The sequence below is a fragment of the Anser cygnoides genome, chromosome 6 (assembly GCF_040182565.1).
Source record: "Anser cygnoides isolate HZ-2024a breed goose chromosome 6, Taihu_goose_T2T_genome, whole genome shotgun sequence".
NCBI lineage: Eukaryota > Metazoa > Chordata > Aves > Anseriformes > Anatidae > Anser > Anser cygnoides.
This window is the reverse complement of record NC_089878.1, coordinates 41,634,235-41,651,295: the sequence shown is the minus strand read 5'-3', so window position 1 is coordinate 41,651,295 and position 17,061 is coordinate 41,634,235. Positions and strand designations below refer to the sequence as shown.

General features: G+C 49.5%; 1 long non-coding RNA gene across 2 annotated transcripts; it reads left to right on the top strand.

The window, feature by feature from the left end:
• Positions 1–982: 982 nt before the first annotated feature.
• LOC125185027 (uncharacterized) lies at positions 983–15,700 on the top strand. 2 transcript variants are annotated; one of them, XR_010832558.1, is made up of 6 exons: positions 983–9,272; positions 9,382–9,676; positions 10,266–10,461; positions 11,333–11,444; positions 12,408–12,540; positions 13,885–15,700. It is a non-coding gene; the product is annotated as an uncharacterized lncRNA (long non-coding RNA). The 2 variants fall into 2 exon arrangements; XR_010832557.1 differs by having other exon boundaries at positions 12,408–15,700.
• The last annotated feature ends 1,361 nt before the right edge of the window (positions 15,701–17,061 follow it).

Here is a 17,061-nt window from a genome sequence, read left to right as displayed (position 1 = left end):
AGCACGCACGGGAGCGGCTCGCGGGGGAGGCACGAAGCGGCCCTCGCGCTGCCGGGCCAGCCCACGGGGTTTCTGCGGGTGAGGAAGAGGAACAGGATGCAAGGTGTCTGGTTTAGGTACTGCAGCCGGTGCTCGGCGGGTGACGGGGCAGCCCGGGGGGGAGCACGGATGTGGCCAGGGCTCTGCCTGGCAGTGGCACGGCCCGGTCCCGGAGCAGCGCTGGTGTGTGTTTTACGTGGCAGTTGTCGCCGCAGCGTGTAGGTTAAGCCTCTGCTGAACATGTGGATGTTCGTCCCACGCCGCTTTAATTCCGGGGCACGCGAGCCACAAGTGCACGGCGCTGGCTCGGGCAGCTGGCACAGAAGCCGTGCTTGCTGAGCCTGGGCTAAAAGAAGGGCTGGGGAAGCACCTGCCTTGCTCCTGCCCTGGGCAGCAGGTGAGGACACAGTGGGCTTCCTGGAGCTCCGTAAACACCCCCAGGGCAGTGCTGCTGGTCTGCACGGCCGTGGCTGTGGATTATGGCACAGCAGGGTTACGGCTGTGGGCACGCCTGGGTGCGGTGTCCCCTCATGTCCCCCGCTGCCCAGGCCCCCAGGCTGCGTGTGGACAAAGCCCGCTGAATCGTCAGCAGAAGCTGTTCTGCAGAGATGGTCGCGTAGGGTGGCTTGCGTGGGCCCAGGGTGTTCAGGAGACGTGCCGCGTGGGGTCGGGGTGCATCCATCGACGCGCAGGGCAGCCAGCGAGCGGGGACGGCGCTGGGCGGTCGCTGTCATGGCAGGTGCAGCCTGTAGGCACGGTCAGCTTAAAGAGCTGAGACCACTTGTGATGTACGGGCACCGCTCGTGGTGTATGGGCACCACTCATGGTGTACGGGCACCGCTCGTGGTGTATGGGCACCGCTCGTGGTGTATGGGCACCGCTCGTGGTGTATGGGCACCGCTCGTGGTGTATGAGCACCGCTCGTGGTGTATGGGCACCGCTCGTGGTGTATGGGCACCGCTCGTGGTGTATGAGCACCGCTCGTGGTGTATGGGCACCGCTCGTGGTGTATGGGCACCGCTCGTGGTGTATGGGCACCGCTTGCAAAAACTCAGGATATGGGTACGGATGTGGAAGAGGGAAAAGCTCAAGTCAATATTTTGCAGCTCTCTTAAAATCTGGTATTAACAAATTCAAGAGCAATGCACAGTATCCCAAATCACAAAACAACATATTTTTAAAGCATTTTTTAAGTCTTCAACCCACTGTAGTGCATATATGAATACTGAAAGAAATAAATAAGTGGAAAAAAATTGCATTCCTATTCATATTTAAGAAAAAATAGTAGTTTCAAAGCCCAGCCTGTGTTTACATTGTGAGATCTAAGGCATACCTTTTTGAAATAAATGGCAATTCTGTTGTTCTTCCAAGACTTTTCTTTGTAAAGCAAGCTCACTCAGACGTGCCAGGCAGATCTGATTTCAGCAGGATTTGTTTGTGCGGGTGGTACACATTTAAGGACTTTCAGGAAGAGGGAGTGAAGGATAAGGTTGCAAAGGGATTGTTAAAAGGGAAAAAATGAGTAGCTGTCTGAGACTAGGATAGCTCTGAGTCAAGATTAAACGCAAATAATACCTTCAGTTTAGAAGTAAAGATTTAAGAGAGACCACAGACTGTGGTTTCCTTTACCACGCTGGCACCAGTTCTTTGTTTTTATTCTGGTTTCTTCCCTTGCTGCTGCTGTCTGCGTGTCCCAGCGGCAGGAGTGCTCGGGGTCCTGCTGTGGTGCGATGTCCCTGCGAGGCCACGTGTCCCCTCTGACCCTGCGGGGTGCTCTGTGATGGGAAGGGAAGGGAAGGGAAGGGAAGGGAAGGGAAGGGAAGGGAAGGGAAGGGAAGGGAAGGGAAGGGAAAAGCTTCCCTAGCCCCTGGGCTTGTCCCCACGATGTCTGACCCGTGGGAAGGGGAGGTCTGTAATGTTTCCCCAAGCTTCAGCTTCAGTTTTTTGAGTTACGACAAAGTCGTCACTGGTTGGGTATGGTCAGGCATTCCCACTGTTAGCTCAACGCCTTGGCTTTCCTCCTTGGCAAGTATAAACGTTCCAGATACTTGAACAGATTCCTTGACACAAGACAGCTGCTTCTGTAGGGAGAAATTATTTAATCAAGGCTACTCCATCATTAAAATAATCTAAAGTGTCAGACTGAAAAGCACAGAAGCAAGCTAACTTGAAGATGAAAACTCTACATTTTTTTCCAGCCAGAGGTGTGCCAGAAGGTGAGGTAACATTACAATACATCGCTCTGGCTCTCTGTATAATATTTTCTTAATGTATTAAAAAATACTGTCCAAAGAGCAGTTGGGGAGGAATGATGCCATACTAAAGGCTGGCTTGGTAACTTGTCTTTCTGCTCTGGAGCATAAGAGACCAAACATAGCTGAAGACAACACCTTGGTCCACAAATGGCAAGACTAGACCCCTGTGGTTAATCATACCATGCAGAATACAAGGGCCCTTTTGGCTGAAAATAGCAGAAAATAGTGCAAATGGATAGTTCAGAAAGCCATCAGGCTCTTCCTCTTGCCATAAGGCAGGATCTGCTATATCTTAATTACTTGATGACTTAATCACTTCTGACATGGATATGGACACGGGCATTGCACTAAGCAAGCCATGCTGAGAACCACCTTCGTTTAAAGAAACCCTGCTCTGTGCACAGAAGGGGACAGCAGCAGTTTAGATGTACATAAGCATGAACGCCAGTAGAAGAAGGGAAAACTTTGCATTTAAGGATCTTACTCAGAAATTGGTGTATGTATCCTATCATCACTTTTGCTACATTTGAAGGTTAAATTTTGTACACATTTCTCAGCGGTGGTGCATGAGACGGGTCCGCCTTCTCCTCCCGGCACCCCAGGCATCTCGGTCGTTAAAGCCACCTGAGCGCTCTGGCTCTTTCCATCTAGCTCACGCCGTACCTTCGTATGTGTTCCCAGTTACGAATCACGTTTTCATTTCTGAAATACAATCGTGCCTACCAAATGATAATCAACTCACCGTAATAACTTTATTTGTGAATGGTTTGTTTATTAAGATATTGAGTTCCATAAGCTATTAATTATACTAATTAAGAATGTATGATAAATCTTTCTCTGTGTCCGTGCACCTTCTCTGAGGTCTGCTAGCTTTTGCATCTGCTGATTAACCTTTACTGAATTTGACAGAGCAGTACGTACCTTGAAGACCTTAGGTGCTCAAGTGGAGGACAGACAGCCCCAGCTCAGCACCCCGCTGAACGAAAAGGCGACTGCTCACCCACGCTATTAGGCATCAGAGAATCCACACTGGAGGGCTGGTAGGAAGGGCTCAGCAGCAGGATGTGCTGCAGCAAACTGTTACCTTGTTCAGTGCGATACGGGACATCTGGGAGCACAGGGGCTGGGAGAACCACGTGGCGGAGCTACTTGTTTTGCCTTGCTTCCTGCTTTCCCTGGCCAGGCGCTGAGCGTGTTTTGGCAGGGGCGCCGGACTGGGTTCCAGGCAGTGAGTAACGGGGCAGGAATCCACGCGGGGGACGTGCAGGCGATGAGCTGACCTGGCCGTGCTCCCCGCGGCATGGGGCAGGGGCTCCCCCAGCTCGGGGGAGGCGGGCACGGGGCACGGGCGGCCGATGCGATACTTGTCCTGCGGTCTGTGGCTCGTAGTGCAGCCCTTCCCAAACACATCGGTGCTCCTGCTTACCGAACAGTTGTTACTGCTGGGAGGAAATGCTTCTCTCCTTTCGATATTAAAGCGCGGGCTGTATTTACAGGCAGCCCTGCAGAGAGGCTTCAGGCATCACAGCCTGCAGAGAGCACAAAGCCGTCGAGCGCCGATCGGCATGGCGCAGCGTCTGCTTTCCGTCCGCGCAGCGTCGCTGCGTCCAGAAACTTGAACCCGTGAAGTTTTCCATAGCGAGCAGTGGAACAAGTTAGCCCTGGAATGAGGAGCAGAGCGGATGGTTCATGCGTCAGCAAATGTTTGTGCTACAGAAACAAACATCTGCCCTCTGCATCGCCGAGAGCCTGCTCCTAGACAAAATTCACAGCCCTTTATTAAATAACATATAATAAAGTGTAACATGGTGTTACTGTAATGAAGTAGCAGGTATGTGCAGTACCTAAACACAGATGTGTCCTACGGTAAGTTGGCAAGTCACAGACAAGTGTCAAAACTTGAGCCAAGTCTCTGCTTCTCCTGTGTGTGCCAAAAAGGAGTTTCACCCTTCTCTGTGGATTTTGCTAGTGGTCCAGTCCGTAAGTTACCACGCTGTAACGTCTGTGGTGAGTGAGGTCCTGCTCAGCGGTATCTTCTATCTCTTATTAAGGAAATTCAGGAAGAAAAAAATAGGAAACATTAAACTTGGAGTATGCTTGTAATTTATGTGGAATGCCGGGGTGCTGGTGATTTTCCTGAAATCCCAACACAAAATAGTTAGTCCTACAGTCAGACAAGAATAGAAGCTTTGGCTCTGAAAGGAAAGTTTATGGTCTTGTTCTGCAGTAAAGCTGCCAAGCTGTAGATGTAGAGAACTAGCGAATATTGGAAAACTATGTGTTGGAGGCTTAAACATCCGAAGATTAAGACACTAAACTTTACATTTCCATTTTTAAAGATGTCTTGATGTTTAAGCTGACCCCATTATTCTGGGGACAGGGTGATTTTTGATGTATGATGGTGGAGAAGCTCTATTTTTAGATGTCTGTTTGCACAAACTATAACTGAGAACAGCTTTCCCCAAAACGGAGCTGGTTATGTAATAAAAGATTAGAACAGCCATTTAGTTTTTTTTTATTTTTTTATTTTTTTGGTATAAATAGTGACCTACTTTCACAGTGGCTCTCCTGGGCCACGCACGGGTGCGTGTGCTGCTGTGCAGCATGGATGCCGGGATGCCAGCGAGGGCGGTCGGGGCTCCGACGCGGGAGGGAGTGCACCCCAGCGCCTGCGCCGGGATTGGGAATGGAAATAGCAGCGGGTCTCTGTAATTTGCATAGAGGTCATGTTTTGCTAATATGTGTCTTGTAGAAGCAGACAGCATGTAAAAGAGGATGGTTAAAACCTGACCCAGAGATGTTTTTAAATTTCAAATTATGCATAAAGTATGCATTAAATTAATTAGGGAATTCATTAAGAAGAGAAGAGTAAAGAAACTAGTTAGCAGTGTGCAACGTTTAGTAATGTAAGCCGTTTTCTATAATTGTTATATATAATTTGTCTCATAACATTATCCTTTGATAAATTATTGCAGCATAATATGATATATGTAGCTTATTAACAGTTTCATTAATTACTATTAGAGCAAAGACACTCTGAAATCTGGCACACACAGGAACAAATGTTGAAGCAGATGGTTGAAATTAGTGAAACGCAATCGGTTGCTGAACCCTTTTACCTAATTACGTTATTACATCAAAATAGTTAAAGGAAATTTGTCAAGTTGTCGGCGAAGCGCTGGGGACGCTCGGAGGTGCCGTCGCGGCGCGGGACCCCCCGGGCAGGTCGGTGGTCGGCGGCGTTTGGCTCTGCTGGGCCGGGGAGGCGAGGAGGCGTGAGCAGCAGGGATGGGAACGGCTGGTGCCTAGCTCGGGAAGGTGCCAACACGCCTGATGGAGAAACGGTGCTCGACCCGCGGCAGGCACCGAAGGCAGAGGCGATTTGCTGTCCTGACATCTCTCTGCGAAGAAAACCAGACAGATAGCACCGTGCAGGTACCAGCTGCTTCGAGAGCAGCAGGGCCCTGGCAGGGCGATTTGCTGATTCTAAGAAAGAAAGACTTCGGCTTCCACATCTGGCCTTCCTACGGCAAGGAGAGCTTACGTTTGGAGGCCAGCAGAAACACCACACCGGAGTGGAAGCATTGTTTGCTGTGCTTGGTGGTACACGTGCTTTCCTTCCCGGTGCTGGGCAGCTTTTAGGGCATTCTTCCGGTGCCAGGCAGCGTTGCGTCTTTCCTTGTCTACCTGACTAAACCCGAAGAAATACGGAGTACACAACCTTTCTGCGTCCTCAGCCCAGCTGGCCCTCCTGCTAACAGCCCAGGTCAGTGCCCCTCCCCTCCTCCCGCAGCTGAAGTGGTACCCAGGGCATCACCATCCCGTGCTTCTCCCGCGTCAGGGCTGGCCTAACGAGCACAGCTTCTAGAGGGGGAGGGCTTCCCTTTGCCGAGGATTTTGAGATTTCAATGTCTTTGAGCTCAAATTATTGTCAAAAGTGTCCAGCTTTGCAAGAAAATTCCAGAAAAAAAAGCAAAACATTTAGAATAACTTCAAAATGTATTAATTTAACTATTACTTTTAGGCGTTTTCATGAAGCAGAATACAAGAGAAATTATTTTCAGAATTATTAAAGGAGGAAATTTAGAAGAGAAACAATGGTGCAACAACATTGGCATAAGCATGTTAATTTAATTAGGGCTGGTTTTCCTTTTTTCTCTAAATTAAATTTTAGCAACATGCAGCAGTTCCTGGAGGACGGGGCAAATGGGTGCTCTCTGATGAGAAGCTTCCACCCAAGACTTTCTGACAAGCCCTGCTGCCAGGGCCATCCTACCTCTTACCTCCACCCATCAGTGCTGCGAAGGCCCTGTCCTCAGCTTTGCTCTGCGATGAAGGCACTCCTCATCTGACATCCCCGCTGAAGTCATCTGACTTCCCTGCGCTGTTCCCTCCCCAGCAGCTGCCAGCAGCCCCCTGCCTACTTGGCACATCTTTTTCTCCCTCTTTCCTTCCAAATATTGAAATCTGCATGGTCTACCCCAAAATATTGCTGCAATCCAGCGTGGCTGCAGGCAGCCCCCAGGCCGGGGCGCACAGCGCGTAGCCCAGCCATTTCTTCACGGTGCTGCTCGCTCTGTATTTCAAGGATGACAGCCCCACCATGAATACATTAGCAGGCGAGCTCAACCTTTTATTCTGATCCTAATTAATGCATGAAGGGATCCAGATTTTTGTAAATATATACTTCTGTATGTGCTCAGCTCACAAGGTAGGGTGTTCAAAGCCTGTTCAAAATAATTATTTAATATTTGAGGTACTTGACTGCTCTCCTAAGTTATACATTATTTTCTCTGCCTCCTGCCTGAAGGGCTAAAACCGTTAATAAACGTATCACAAGTGCTGGCTAATATATGATGAATTATAGGTGTGCAATCATGTATACCTTTGTTTGCATGTGGAAGTGGACATTAGCACCAAAGGCAACGCTCCTCTAATATTTGCGTGAACAGGACCGGGCACACACATGTTGGTGAATAGCAAATACTGGGGGACCGGGACATGGCTGACCTATGCAGCCACCGGGAATTGAGACAAATGTCTTCAAACACGGTTTAGGAGACGTTTGTCTGGCTGCAGTCACACTTCTGCCTCGTCAAGTCGCTCCTGTATTTCATTCCATGGGCAGCGACCTGAATTGAATGGAGGTGCCGCCTCACCGTGCGTCTCCTGCCTGCCCTGTGTCTCGGCGAGCCGCAGGAGCCGAGTTTCGCTTTGGGAGGTTCTGCTTCCACCGATTGATTTTTCTCCTGCCCTCTGAGTGATGTTGGATAAAATTTGCAAAATCGTTTAAGTAACTTAGGAAGTAAAGTCTTTTGGAAGTTTCTGCAGGTGGGAGAGAAAGGCCCAGCTGTTCCCTAAATATGTGTAGCAGCACGTCACCCCAGTGCACCGCTGCGGTGGCTCCTTTGAGCTAAGCTTCATCTGTCCTGGAAGACACTAGGCAGTGCATGCTACATGTCCTCAATTGCTCGTGCAATATGTTAATATTTTAAAAATATTCTAAATGTTAAAAGAGCTAATAGCAGGAAATGCCTGTTCCTTATGTAATATTTTAACGAGAGTGGTCACAGGAATGGATCGATCTAAAAAAACCTGCCATGAAATCCGGGGTAACCAGGCGGTCATTGTACTTGACAGTCCTGTCCTGAGAATGAGTGACGATGTTTTGGTAGTTTGATGGCCATGAAACGATATGTCATGTAAAGATAGTCAGCATGATCGCCATAAGGCAGTCTGTCATTGTCTTGCTGAGCGATTCGCATGCATGATGCATAAGAAAGTAAAAATAATCAGTAATCTATTGCTAGCTGGGGAAAGTAATCAGTAATACGTAATGTACTGTTTAGACTTGCCAATCAAAATGGTTTCCTAAGCAATTTCAAAAGCCCATAGGTTATTTGAAAATGCACTCCTGATCTTGTTTCTGCTGCATCCAAAATAAAATCTTGTGTCCCCACTGCACACGGGTGCCTGTAGCAAGGAGCTGGGACACCAGGCCACCTCTGCTGACCCTGCATAGAAAGGAAGAAGCAAATAACCAGGGCCTGATATTTTAAAGTTGTTTTAATGCAGTAGGGGTAGTAAACTGAGAAACTGGTCCTTCCTACTGAGGGTGGTCAGAGCGAGATCTTCCATAGCTGTACATACAGGGAAACTGATGCAAAACCACTGCAACGAGTTTTTTTTGGCAGCCAGCAAGGCTGATGACGGGACAGGCAGCCGTGCCCGTCGGTGCTGGTGTGAGCTGCCTCAGGCAGGGGCTGCCCACGGGACACCCGCTTGCATCAGCCTGAGAGATTGGCACCAGCCCTGGGCCTTCTTGGGAGAACGTCTTTGGTGGACTATCGACAGAGCCCGGATTTAAGGGCTTACGCTGAAAATACTGTTTATCGTAGAGTAACGCGATGCATTTACCTCGTTTCCATTGCAGGATCAGGAGCCTGGAGGAGCCAGCAGGCATCCCCCGGCACATCTGATGCTGCTCTGGGCAAGGGAGGTACGCGCACTTTTTAGCGAGGAACATGGGCAGTGTTTTCAGAAAACAGCTGCTGCAAGAACAAACGCGATTGTCCAACCGAGTGCCTCGTCGAGAAAAGTATTTCTCCTCTAGCCACAGGGTGGTGCTTTTGCCCTCTTTATAGCCTGGCAGTACAGCAAAAATAGCTCGGGAACTGTTGACGAAAGTCTTTAATTTTAGAAGAATCATTAGGGACCAAAGCAGTTGTCCTCAGGCTCCGCAGAGCCCCCGCCGCGCGGTGCGGTACCGGGCCGAGGCGCTTGCCCGGGCCGTGCCAGCAGGCCGGGGCTCGGCAGGGCTCGCAGGCCGCACTCTGCCTGGCGCGGGGTGCTGGTCACCGGGGCGCTGGTCACCGCCGTGCAGCCTTTCTGTGTAAACAACAAGTGAAGCGACTCCGAATCCTCGCAGCCTGCTCCGTGTGGGAAAGTCTGTCGGGATTTCCTAGTGACTCAGCCCAGGTGAGCCGTGCTCTGCAAACACGTAAATGAAATACATTTTCCATTTGTGTTATTGGATGTCCCAGAATGTTTTGTAACACGGCTCTAATTGCCTATTTATTTTCCACAGGACACTGAAGTACCTACACCAGCGCTGTCATTTCCTATTCAACTCCAGCGGAGTTTCAGGCACCGAGGCACAAGCCCAGCAATCCCGTGCCTTGTCCTTTGGCAGCAGCGTGCGGTGCTGCGCTGGAGCAAGAGCCGCTCGTGGCCGAGCTCAGACTCGCTCAGCACGAGGGTGCAAGGACTCCCTGAGAGCCTGGCTGCTCCACGGCCACAGGGACAAGTCCTGGTGGGAGCAGACCCCCACGGTGTGCCCCTTCCCCGCCGTGACCACCGGCCCTGAGCCAGCCCCACACCAGGTCAGCAAGGGCTGTGCTACGGCAAAAAACAAGTTCCCAGGTCGTGGCTGGGCACGCTTCCAACAGTTGGCTTGCTCTGTCCAAAAATGTTAAACAGAGTGGAAACGACACTGCTTTCCTCTTTTCACGTGTCCCAAGTTTAGCTAGCTTTCTTTTTTTTCTAAGAGTTTAGTATAAATTTGTTTTAATTTTACAACGCCTCCGGCTCCATCAGGAGACAGATTGGGGGGCTCTCCTGGGTGAGTACTAGTACCACTTTTCAGTGGGTTAAAATGAATCAGACTTTTTGCAAAAGTTACTTTCAAGAGAGATCTGAGAGCTAAAACTATGTGCTTCTGTGTGTGTGGAGCCATAATAGCCTATTCCAATGCACAGACAAATGTCTTTGACTGACCCTCCACGTGTCACCAGCTAATATGCTACCTGCACTTAATGCCCTGACCTGTTAATCACCCCATTATTTTGCTGAATTGCACATATTGTAGATGGAACTGGTGGCTTTGGAAATGATAATCAATCATCTGTCCAGCATGCTATTTGTTCAAATCTTCCTGATGTTCATGTCTGAAGAATTATTCCCATCCTACAGAGGTCTGCCAGTGTGGAAGGAGTTGATGACCCCAGGGACAGATTTTTAAGAATGCTTTAAAGGATCGTGGAACACAAGACCTGTTGCAAGGCATATTCACTGCAGCGTGGTGATGAGCTTGAAAATCCTTGTTGAGGCCTGTCCCAAGGACTAGCGAATCACACAGTTGTGACTGAGGAACAGTTGTCCTTAGCAGGCAAGTACGCAGACACCGCCGATGGAGTTCTGTGAGTCAGAAGAGGTTGTGCCTCAGAGCTGGGCAGCGCTTGGAAAGCCCCATCCTATGCAGACAGGTTTCTTGAAGGCTGAAGATGTGCAAGGTGCCTGACACGTGGGAGATGTCCAGCTCCTGGCACCACGGCGGCTCATGTCACACATGCCCTCGCTACAAGGTGTGCTGCCGCATACAGACACCTCTGTCCAGTCCCCAGGCTTCCCGAAAGCTCAGAAACTCCTGTCTGTTGATAAGCAGCCAGGTGCAGTGGCCACCTTGGGTGAAATCAAGCGTTTTAGCTCGCTGGGATTGGAGTTTTTTCTGAGTACTCTTGCGTTTTAGCCCAGTTTTTAAACTAAAAGGAAAGAAGAGTCAGGCTAAGAACATATGGCTTAATGATATATTTGGAGATGGTCATTTGTTCTATTTTCCACCTGAATAAATTTAAAGGCACAGCTGAAATTAAAATGTCAAATCTCCATTTGAAATGTAATCTACTGTCATATGGATGCTATCGAATCTGTTAATAATTAGAACCTGGCACCTCAGTTTAAGTGCAGCCACTAATTCAAAGTCATGGTATTTAACTTACTTCACAGCAATGCTGGAAATAAGGACACTGAATTGTTGACACCAGATCTTTTATATATATATTTAAGCAGATTTGTTTACCTTTTTCTTAATTAAAGCAAAAGAGATGTAGGCACCTTGTGCCTTCTATGCTTTTGGATTTTTTTTTCTTTAAACATAGTGTTACCTCCGTAATAAAACTGCATATATTGTAATGGATTTGGAAGAAATAAAAACAAACTAAAGTACTTAAGAGCAATTTTCCCTTTTTCTTTCCCTCTAGGTTCCTGACTTTAATGTGATTGTTCTCATACAGAAGCCTCTGGATGCTATGGGAAGAGCTGGCTCCGGGCGAAGGCCAGCATGCCAGCTAGAGGAGCCTCGCATCGCGTCAGGTGTGTGTGATTTTCTCAGGTTTTCCAGGAGAACCATGAGAACATTTCTGGAAAATATCTCCACTAACAAAGCATTCAGCAACAGACTGCAAAAACACAAACAATTTGTGAACTACTTCAACCACACAGGTGGGAGACAAGCAAAAGGATTCCACATTATTCTGCAAAAAGTCCATCAAAATCATAATGAGCATAATTCACAATAAATTTGAGCCCTGTTCAGAACCTTGGAACTGGTAATTGTATGATCGCTCGGTTTTTTAAAAAGCCCATTGTGAATTGGGTACTGTAAATAAAACCATAAGCAATGTAAAGTCATTATCTTAAAAATGCAGCTGTGCTGCTGTGAGTCTTCTCTGCAGAAGCATTTCGGGTTAGCTGGGATGGGTGAAGGCATCTCCAGTAGGTTTGCAAACTCACTGTCATGCTGAAGGTAGCCTTAGATGAGAAGGAGAGAGAAAATGCAAGGCTGTAAGTACAAAACATGAAAAAACCTTAAGCGCTTAATTTCTCCCAGAGCATCAGAAGGCATGTGGGAGGAGAGAGTGGGAGTGTGTGGACTGAGTCACTGAACATAATTTTATGTGTTTGGGTATTTTTTTAATTATCCACGCTGGCAATTTTCAGGAAATCTCCCACCTTTGTACTACTCCTAATGCTTCCCTGTCAGTGCCCATAACGATGCTCGCGTCAATGGGAGGTATGGGTTAGCTCTGCTGTTTTTACTAGCATACTTTTACAGAAAATACTCAGCAGCCCACCTCCTCTCCTGGCCCGATACATGGGTTGATCACAACCATGATGGCAAGGCTGGGGAAGAGATTTACCCTTCAGTACTCTGTGCCTGTGCTTTCCCAGAAATGTACTTACAAGGTGAAATTATGGAACAAATATCCAATTTATTAATCACAGACACCTTCCTCTAAGCGGGTTGCTATATTTAATATCAGTCTGCATTTACAGGTGGTCTAATGCTGCAACCATGCATGTAGGACATGAAATGAAGGCTTCAGTCTCCGTGTAACAGCAGCATGGATAACGGTACTGTTCTGTGCCTGGAAGAAAGCACTGCACATTTTTGTCATCTCAGCTACAGGTGGGAAAACCCTAGCAAACTCTCCAGTTACAGGCGTTGTGGAATTACTAACAGAGCCTTTTAGCAAAGCTGCCTCCTAGGCAGCAGAAGCATTTCTTTATTCAATGTGCTGAAAATTACTACAGCCAACACTTCCCTTTGCTTTCCCTAGCAGACAGCTTTGCCTTGTCTTGCAAGGACCAGATCTCAGGCAGGGATATCCTTGACTGATCCCATGAAGATGTACAAGGGGCTGGAGCACCTGTCGGGGGTGTAGGAATAGGACAAGGGGAATGGTTTTAAACTAAAAAAGGGAAGATTTAGATTAGATATGATGAAGAAATTCTTTACTCAGAGGGTGGTGAGGCACTGGGACAGGTTGCCCAGAGAAGCTGTGGATGCCCCATCCCTGGAGGTGTTCAAGGCCAGGCTGGATGGGGCTTTGGGCAACCTGGTCTAGTGGGAGGTGTCCCTGCCCTCAGAGCCACCCCGCAACTGCTGCCGGGGAGGGGCGGCTGATTTCTGCAGTGCCATCTCACGCTGCCCCTTCTAGGCTTCTGTCCAGAATCTGGCGAAGTGCAATTTTCCTTCGCCTAGTTTTCCTGTTAACCATTTCCCTGAGGGGAGATAGCCCGTGGGAGCAGCGGAGGAAAGGAGCAGGTGAATCAGCAGCTTCAACAGTGGCAGCACAGAAGAGCTTCTGACTTCAGAGGGCCAATCTGCAGAGGATAAATGGTGCTTTTATTTAAAACCATCATTTTAAAAGCTAGAAAATCAGTTCTTTTGGGTTGCAAAGACAAACTCTTTACATTTAGGAAATATCAGGGTTACTTTGCTTCTCGGTGAGGGACCACCAAGGCATATGTAATTAATTTCAGGGCTGGGGAAGAGGAAAAATCTAGATCCTAGTTAGGATCTGGAAGGCTGGGTAGAGGCTGGAAGGCAATTGGCACAGATAAGCAGCGTGGAGGACTATTAGCTCCAAATCCATCTCCTTCAGGGCATTTAGGAGGTCTGGCAGCAAGGTCTGACTTGGTGAGGCACACAAAGCATCTAAAAATGCAGGTGAAAAATCAGTATCATAGTGTGATCTTTAAAAAAAGTGCTTGATTTCTGAGATAAGCTCATGGGCTTGGGGGTGGTGATGTGACCTGAACATTTGGTGCCCATGCTGTGTTTATCACGTGTTTCCCCAGAGGTCCCAGCTGATCGGTAGAGCTGCCATGCAGCCGGTTAAACCTCGGGTTTGTATGGCAGCTCTAGCTGAGGAACTGTGGTTTTGCTACCGGTTTCTTGGGTTGAGCTCAGCTCTAACCACATTTGCTTATCTTCCCTTTGCTGCATTGCCCTGGTGCCTGCGGGAAGGCACGTGGCCACCGGCTGAGCACAGCCTGCAGCCAGGACGGGGAACCGGCCCCGGGGCAGGGGGCTGGCTGCCCGTCGGAGCCGCTGCCAGCAGCGCCCCAGCGTGAGACCAGCACAGCATATGGTGAGTAGGTACGGCAGCATCTGAGCGGGGTGGTGGGCAGCAAAGCGGGACCATATATGATCATCCCATGAGCTCGGAGAGGAAGGATTCCAGGCCCAGAATATCAGTGCAATGCTGTCCTGAGCTTGTGCACATATGGCAAGAAGATACACAATTATGAGTCATTTAGAAATGTAATAAAAATAGGTTCTGCTACTGTGTAAAGAAAATAACAGGTACTAATTAATCCGGGTGCTCTTTATGGCGTGCGGAGCGGCAGCGGGAGCAGTGCCTGCAGCACGCGGCCCCGTGCCCGCGGGCAGAGCGAGGGGCCGGCGGCCACGTGTCGAGGGGACCGGCAGCAAGGCTGGGAAACCCTGCTCGGTCGTGGCTGGGTGAGTCCTCAGATATTTTCTAATGCTATTTGTAATGCATATGCAATTGAGCAGGCACTCTTTTTTATTTCTATTCCAAAGGAATTAAATTAATTTTAGAAATGACACTATAACTATTTTCCTGCCTCAGGGACCATTTGTTTTAAAATCATTAAAGATTTTTATATGACACCGCACTGACATTTGGTGTGAATAAATTAAGGGAATTAGTATAAAACTGCGTTCTTTCTTCGTAGACTTCCCAGCGCATATTTGCATGCATGTGCTTTCTGTAAGGCCATCCTGTGCAAAGGCAATGGTCTGCATGTGTCCATGTAGGAACAAGAGCACAGCATCAGGGCAGCCCCGCAGCCGCAAGTGCAGAGCGGGATTGTCTGTGCTTAGCTGTCCTCTGGACCTTTGCCCTTCCTGGCAGCCAAACCCACCAGTGCTCTGTTGTACCGTGGGAATACAGAAGAGTAAAGCAGTGCTAGTGGAGGGACGGTCCAAAACCGAGGCCATTTCACTAAATGTTATCCCCTACCTCCAGCTCAGCCAGCCCTGACCTGATTCTGGAGCCAAAGCATCTCCATGTGGGTTTTGTTCACCACCACACAGCCTTGGTGCCAGCTGTGACGGATGTATTGTCCTGCACGCAAGCCTGCGCTCAGGAGAGTGCTGCCAGCGCAGCGGGGTCGAGTGCTGGGAGGACCGAGGGCGGGCTGGCGTGGCACTCTGCCACGGGGCTAAGCACCCGAAGTATTTACAGCAGGAATAAAGTAGTATTGGCACCTTGTAGAGGGGGAAGTGGGACACGTGGGGATTAAGGTCAAGAGCACCTGCCAGCCTGGACTTTAGACACGGAAATCACCCCGGAGGTGCTGGCGCCGTGATGTGGTCTGTCAGCAGCCGTCAGAGTTTGCCTGGGCAGAACCTGGAGAAGGAACCAGGCCCGGGGAAACCTCCAGTGTCCCGCACACCCGGGCGGCTGCGTGGGCGCCAAGCCTGGAGCCAGGCACTGGGGACGGCGCCTGCGGGCCCTGCCCCTTGCTCCAACAGCGAGGGAGGCAGGGCTGGCCCCGCCACGCGTCCCCTGGGAGGCGTAATTTCTCCCCAGTGCATTCCTGGCTGCTTGTAGGTCTGGTCTGTCAGGGTGGAAGACCCCAGGGGGGCCATCAGCTGCTGGAAGAAGGTACACGTCATGCACACCTCATGTACTCCAGAGAGAAAATCACTTGTAGACAAACACCGTATCATTAGAGCTTGCAAGGAACAGTGTGATGCTATGATCTGAGTGCAACCTGAATTCAAACTTCAAATAAAAACTAGTAAAAACTTTGATTTTTTATTTTTTTACTCTTTTGAAGGAACGCTCAGAGCTCATCATGTTTAACTCCTGGGATGAGCACTTCTAGATACAGCCCGTGGGGCTGCTTCTGTGCCTGTAACTGCGTCTAACTCCAGCTCTGCCTGGGTTTTCTAAAAGGGCTTACTGCTTTATTTCCCACAACCCCATAATTTTAGACAGCAGTGTAATTGCCACCTGCACATTACTGAAACCAGTAAGGGAAATTAAAGGCATCAGAAAGTATGTTAAAAGACTACACACTTTTTTGTGTTTTAACCCCACCACGCGATATTTAAGCAAATGACACGATTCCATGACTGCTTCTCTCTGTGGCCGGCTGCGGTTGGAAGGCTGCTGGGCGGCAGCACTGCACAAGCCGCCTGCTCGCTCCCGTGCTGACCGCAGCCACGGGCCTGGGGCAAGGGCCAGGAGGTGCTGCTGCTGCCACTGCTGCTCAGAGCCAGGAGGACGGGATGGGCTGGCCGAGGCTCCAGCTGAGCAGTGCGTGGCATCCCAATCCCCGCCGCAGCACCCTGGGCCCCCTCGCATCCCTCAGCACTACGCCTTTCTCTCTCCACCCCTCCACATCACCCCTCCAAAAACGCCCTGCTGTCTCACAGCCTCCCCTTCACGGAGCTCACTGCTGCGCCCCAGCACAGCTCTGTAAATGCTTGGAAATGTGGGAAGAGAGAACCCGTACCTCAATTTTTGTTTCCAATAGCAGCTGGAAAAGAGACTGCATTTCACACGGAGAGGAGCAGACTGTTCCCGCTGAAATCAATGGCAAGTTTCTCAGGCCCATCAGCATCAGTGAGAGCACATACATAAAGCGAAATCACTTAATGAAATACCTGAGTGTGCAGCGCCATTAAGGACAGATTAATGCAATAGGCTCAACGTGGGGCTATACCGTAAAACCCCTGGGGAAATGAAGTTAATGCAGGCGGCGGCTGCCCTTCTGCTAGGGGCAGCATCATGTGGGGCCGTCGCAGCCGTGCTCCCATCTCTGCCAGCTGCAGGTGGGAGCCCAGGCGGGACCCACAGGGCTGCCTTCACCCGTGCCGCACGGATGGCTTCTGCTTGGGTTTCTCGTGGGTTTCCCATGTTCCCACCCCTCTGTCCATCTCAAACCATCCGTGGGTTTGCCTTTGTATGTTTATCTATAGCAGGCAGTAGAGAACCTGTTTAACTTTCCGTCCACATGAAGCATACCACAATAACCAGCCCGGTGGTGGCTGCTCTCCTGGGATTCTGGATGCTCTGGGCTGCCCGTTGTGGTACCCTTGCCTTGCCTTGGATATTCAAAGTGTACTCAGATGGGTTCAAAGGATAACTGGTGTGAAAACAAGGGC